This window comes from Mirounga leonina, unplaced genomic scaffold (assembly GCF_011800145.1).
Source record: "Mirounga leonina isolate KUSES-001 unplaced genomic scaffold, KU_Mleo_1.0 Mir_170, whole genome shotgun sequence".
Classification (NCBI taxonomy): Eukaryota; Metazoa; Chordata; class Mammalia; order Carnivora; family Phocidae; genus Mirounga; species Mirounga leonina.
This window is the reverse complement of record NW_023270433.1, coordinates 34,145,334-34,151,333: the sequence shown is the minus strand read 5'-3', so window position 1 is coordinate 34,151,333 and position 6,000 is coordinate 34,145,334. Positions and strand designations below refer to the sequence as shown.

At 41.5% G+C, this 6,000-nt stretch overlaps 1 pseudogene; it reads right to left on the bottom strand.

Annotated features, from left to right (window-relative positions):
* Positions 1-4,070: 4,070 nt before the first annotated feature.
* On the bottom strand, positions 4,071-5,029 carry LOC118018220 (annotated as a pseudogene).
* Between the last annotated feature and the right edge of the window lie 971 nt (positions 5,030-6,000).

Sequence of the window (6,000 nt, the reverse complement as noted above, 5' to 3'; positions counted from 1 at the left end):
ATCTGTCTAGTAGCAAAGCAAGAACAGGGATTACTAGGGCTGGGCAAATCTAGTTGTTGAAGACTGTACAGAAAGTGTTCAAATTTGAGGTATTGTAGATCGGGAGACAGCCTCTTTTTTTTTTTTAAGATTTTATTTATTTATTTGACAGAGAGAGACACAGCAAGAGAGGGAACACAGCAGGGGGAGTGGGAGCGGGAGAAGGAGGCTTCCCGCAGAGCAGGGAGCCCGATGCAGAGGTCAATCCCAGGACCCTGGGATCATGACCTGAGCCGAAGGCAGACCTTTAACGACTGAGCCACCCAGGACCCCGGGAGTCAGCCTCTTCTGCGATTCATAGGTCTGGTACAAGAAACTCATGGCACAAATGCACACTGGAATCAGTCTTAGAAGCATATCAGATCCAGAACAAAGGTAGAAGAAGAAGATATGGACTCTATCAGAATAGTGACAGTCCTTTTAAGCCCCACTTTGTGAATGGTTTCACCAATTTCGTAAGAAACAATGGATACTAATAGTTGAGACACAAAGCATAAGACCTATAATTTATTTTATATAATTGTGCTTAAGTTGACTGTTGTCAGCTGTATATAACTCATTTGATAGTGTGATCTTGATTATTCTTTATTTTTTTTCTGTTGTCAATCTAAAGTCCTGATAAAATAATTCATGTTAATGTCATTACAAAGACATGTCTGGACTGAAAATTGCAGGCATGATTCTGGAGTCTGGGGCAGGCAGGTGAAGAAAGCTGATTCCTTATAGAATGACACCTAAATAAGGTCTGTCCCTGTCTGAGTATGTGTGTCCCTTCACACATTAGAATCTGTGGGTTCAGGGCTCATCGATATTTAAAATAAAGGTATGCCTTTTGGAGTGTGCAGCTTCTCAACACATTACTGATGACATGCTTTGAGATTTCTTGTAAGGAATCTAATGATTCTTAAATAAATTAGAATCTCAATGGTTTTGCTAGTCAAAGGTCCTTATATACTCACTTAGATCTAAGCCTTGAGGAATACAATTCCAACTAGGAATAATAACAAATGAGAATAGAGTTCTTGAAATACTAGCTCCGTATCCTAGGACTTTATTGTAATGTGACTATTATCATTATGTAGTTTAATTTATAATATATATTTTTAAATTTCATGATTTTATAAGGAAAAGCAGTCTCTCTAAGAAAAATGAATGTCCAAATTTTCAAGAATGGTTTCATAGCCTGGATGAAAATTGCGTGCTCTCTCCATCACCTTGCAATTTGAAGAACTGCAAAATCATGAATAATAAAAAAGGATGTTAAACTTTTCAACAAATCCAGATGGGTACCAATGTCATTGAGAATTCCTGAGAATCACCTTGATTGCTGCTTTAGACTAGGAGCCTGAATTGAATAACACTTACCAGTTACAATGCATGGGCTTTAAGTGACAACAGTTTCTATAATTACATTTTAAAATTGTACAGACATTAAGTCTGTATTTGTGGCAAATGAAAAACACCCAAACTTTAAAGGGCAACATTCACTCATTTCACTTACCAGACTCTATTTCTGCCTCAACCTTTCAGACTTTGGGGCAACAGAAGGAATGATGGATTGTGAACCGGAAGCCAGTGTTAACGCTAACTCTTGCTGGGAACTTGCAAGTTTCTTCTCGTTTTTGGGCCTTAGTTTTCCCTTCTGCAAAATGAGGGCATCGTACTAGATGTCCCCTTCAGTCATTATTCTAGGGTTTTTTCCTAAGGTATGAAGAGAAATCACCAATGAAATGACCGAGCAGCCAAAGAACCCAAGTTATTTTTTGCCGGGCTGGAGGCTGGGTATAAAGAAGGCTTAACAGTCTTCATTTCCAATATTAGGTAGCAGTGAAGTGTGTCCATCTGTGGGTCCGGCTGCTCAGCAACCTACTCTCCTCTGTCTCCCGTTCTCCCCACACCATGCTATGTCCTGGACACTCAGAACCACTGGTGGTTTCTCAGTACAGGAGACCCACATTTGTCAGTTTTCTCTGCTTATCTTGCTCCTTTGCTAGAAGATTCCTCTGCCCTCTCTGCCTGGCAAATTCTGACCCATTCTTTTTATTTTTCCTTTTAATTTTATATTTTGACATACTTTCAGATTTAGGGAAAAATTGCCAAGTTAGTACAAAGAATTCTCATCTACCTTTTCCTAGATTCTCAGAATGTTAACTTTTTACCACATTTGTGTGATCATTCTCCTCTTTCTCTCTCCCTCTCCCTTCCCCAACACGATTTTTTTCTGGACTCCTTGAGAATGAGTTTCAGACATGATGCCCCTTTTTTATAGAAGGGGGAGGGGTAAAGGGAGAGAGAAAATATAGTTTTTAAAGATTTTATTTATTTATTTGAGAGAGAGAGAGTATGAGCGTGGCAGAGGGACAGAGGGAGAGGGAGAAGCAGGCTCTCCGCCGAGCAGGGAGCCCGATGCGGGGATCGATCCCAGGACTCTGGGATCATGACCTGAGCTGAAGGCAGACGCTTAACCGACTGAGCCACCCAGGCGCCCCAAGACACAATGCCTTTGTACTCCAAGTACTTCACTATGTGTAGCATAAAAAAAAACCAAGGACAGTCTCTTACATAACTGTAATATAAATATAAAAACCAGGAATAACTTTGATACAGCACTGTCATCCACATCTAAACCTATTTGGATTTTTGCCAATTATCCCAGTAACATCTTTTACGGGAAAAGAAATGGTCATGCATTGCATTTATTAAGTACCACGTCTCTTTTACTCTCTTTTAGCATGGAGTAGTTCCTCATCTTTGCATTTTATGATGCTGACATTTTTCAAGAGTGGAGTAGGTATTTTGCAGAATGTCCCTCACTTTGTGTTTGTCTGAGAGTTTCCTCATGAATATATTCAGGTATGTAATTTTTTGGAAGAAATTTGGTAAGGGGGTGCCTGGGTGGCTCAGTCTGTTAAGCGTCTGCCTTCGGCTCAGGTCATGATCCCAGGGTTCTGGGATCGAGCACCGCATTGGGCTCACTGCTCAGCGGGGAGTCTGCTTCTCCCTCTCTCTCTGCCTCTCCCCCTGCTTCTGCTCTCTCTCTCAAATAAATAAATAAATAAAATCTTAAAAAAAAGAAATTTGGGAATAGCATGGAGGACATTAGGAGAAAGAAGGAAAAAATGGGGGGGGGAATTGGAGGGAGAAATGAACCATGAGAGACTATGGACTCTGAGAAACAAACAGGGTTTTAGAGGGGAGGGGGGATTGGTTAGCCCGGTGATGGGTATTAAGGAGGGCACATACTGCATGGAGCACTGGGTGTTATACGAAAACAGTGGATCGTGGATCACCACATCAAAAACCAATGATGTATTGTATGGTGACTAACATAACATAATAAAATTAAAAAAAAAATTTGGTAAAAATACCACTGAAGTGATGTGCTGTTCTCAATGAATCACATGTCACTTTTTTTTTTTTTAAGTGAAAGTCTTTCTTCATCACCCCCCATCCCTACTCCCCTTCAGAGGTCAATAACCACTGTTATTGATTGGTATACATCCAGTATTTTCTCTATGCATTTATATACACACATATCTATACACAGACACATGTATATCCTTTAAAAATATAACAAAAATGAGTACATAATACACATACTGCTTTGCAATTTGCATTTTTTTCACTTAACCATATGTCTTGGAGATCTTTCTATGTCAGTATATACAGATCCATCTCATTCTTTCAAAAGCAGCATAGCTTTTTTCTTTTTTTTTTGTAAGATTTTATTTATTTATTTGAGAGAGAGAAAGTGAGAGAAAGAGAGAGAGCATGGGGCACTGGGAGAGGGGGAGAGTGGAGCGAGAAGCAGCCCTCTGAGCGGGGAGCCTGGCTCAGGGCTTGATCCTAGGACTCTGGGATCACCATCTGAGCTGAAAGCAGACACTTAACTGACTAAGCCATCCAGGTGCCTCCAAAAGCAGCATAGCTTTTTAAAAAACAGTATAGATGTATCCTTGTTTATTTTAGTCCCTATTCTTTTTTTTTGGTCATCAAATGATCCTTTATTGAAATATTTTCCTTTGTAGTTTTTAACTAGCTGGGCATTCCATTGTAACCACTGTTGATGTCATCTATGATGTCATGAGGGTGGTGGCCATCAGCATTGCAGCCCACAGATTGGGCAGGCCCCAGGATCTCTTTAATGGTTCCAGAGAGTTCTCTGGCTAAAGATCGGTGCTGCATCTGTCGGGCAATGTTGACAATCTCATCAAAAGTGATATTTCCACTGTGCTTAATGGTTTTCTGCTTCTTTCTGTCTCCTGGCGGTTCCTTGAGGGTTTTGATAATCAGGGCAGAGGCAGAAGCTACCACTTCAACTTAGGCCTCTCTGTTCTGAATGGTCTGTTTCATTGTAATCCTCAGGCCCTTCCCATCACTAGCTGCCTTGATGATGACATCACCAACCTTTTTTGGAGACAGCCTTGGGGAGATCTTGAGAGCCAGGGCAGATGTGACATTATCTTTCCCACCAGTGTACCTCAGGTATTTGACTTTGATCCCTCTGGGGTCGAACTTAGGTGGCATGGTGGAGGTGGCTGGTGTTGGATGAACCCGAATTTGGGAAGACCGAAGACAGTTGCACCTTTGCCTACTCTGAGCAGAAGCCAAAAATATTTTATTCCCTACTGATGAATATTTATGTTGTTTCCATTTTTTCTATCACAAACAATCTTTGTATATACATTTAAAGACATAGCTAATTTATAATTTTGGTACTTCAAACAGCTCCCCTCAAAGGCTTTTCCAATTTGTACTCCGATCTACTGTGTATGAGATTGTTTGCATTTTTCTGATTATTAGTGATGTTAAACACCTCTTATCATAGTTCATGGCTGTTCAGATTTCTTTCGTGAATTGCCTGTGTGCTTTGCTGTTAGAATGCTGAATTCTGCCCTTGTCATTTTTTTTTAACTGACCACTTATTTGGCCTTCCCCTTTGCAGAGGGAGGCTTTCTCCACTTCTAGGCATCCAGCTGCTCCTTCCACTGTTGTCCCACAACATTGTTCATACTGCACCCAGGCCTTCATTAAGCAGGCATTCCATATAAATCCACTCATTCCACAAGTGTTCTTTGTGAGCCTACTGTGTGCATGGCCTTGGGCTAGGTGCTGGGTGTAGAGATAGCAGTAGGTCATCATAGTCTCTATCCTCAAACAGTTTAGTTTTTTTTTTTTAAGATTTTTATTTATTTATTTGAGAGAGAGAATGAGACAGAGAGAGAGAGAGCATGAGAGGGGGGAGGATCAGAGGGAGAAGCAGACTCCCTGCTAAGCAGGAAGTCTGATGCGGGACTCGATCCCGGGACTCCAGGATCATGACCTGAGCCGAAGGCAGTCGCTTAACCAACTGAGCCACCCAGGCACCCAAACAGTTTAGTTTTGAGAGGCAGCTATGGGCGTAGAAAAGAGCATGGGTTTTGGATTCAGACAAGACTTGGGCTTGAATCCCAGCTGTGTGATTTAGAGCAAGTCACATGACCTTACCAAGTCACAATTTCCATAGTAGTAAAATGTGTTAACACCTCCCTTACAAAGGGAGGATGGGAGAGAGGACATGTATCTGAAGGGGCAAGCAAGGGCCTCTTACATAGTAGGATCTCAGTGAATGAATACTCATTTAAAGGCAACTGTTAAGAGGTCAAAATGATTAGTTAGTTCTCAGAGGTACTAGGTATTACCTATAAACTGGAATAAAAGAAAGGAGGTAGCTCCTCCCTCTGCAATGGGGCAGGGAGGGGGGTAAAGATGAGTAATATGTGACATTCCCCCAGACCCTGCTACAGTATATCCCCATCTTGTCTGCCCTCTGCAGCAGACTTCTGCTTTGTCTTGGACCCTCACCCCAATTCAGCTGCTCACTGTTGATGTAGTACTGCCCACCGTCTTGGGGGAAAACAGGTGCTTCCTTCCTCAAATAAATGGGCTCTTCAGAACATTCTCTGTAAGAAAGACTTCAGG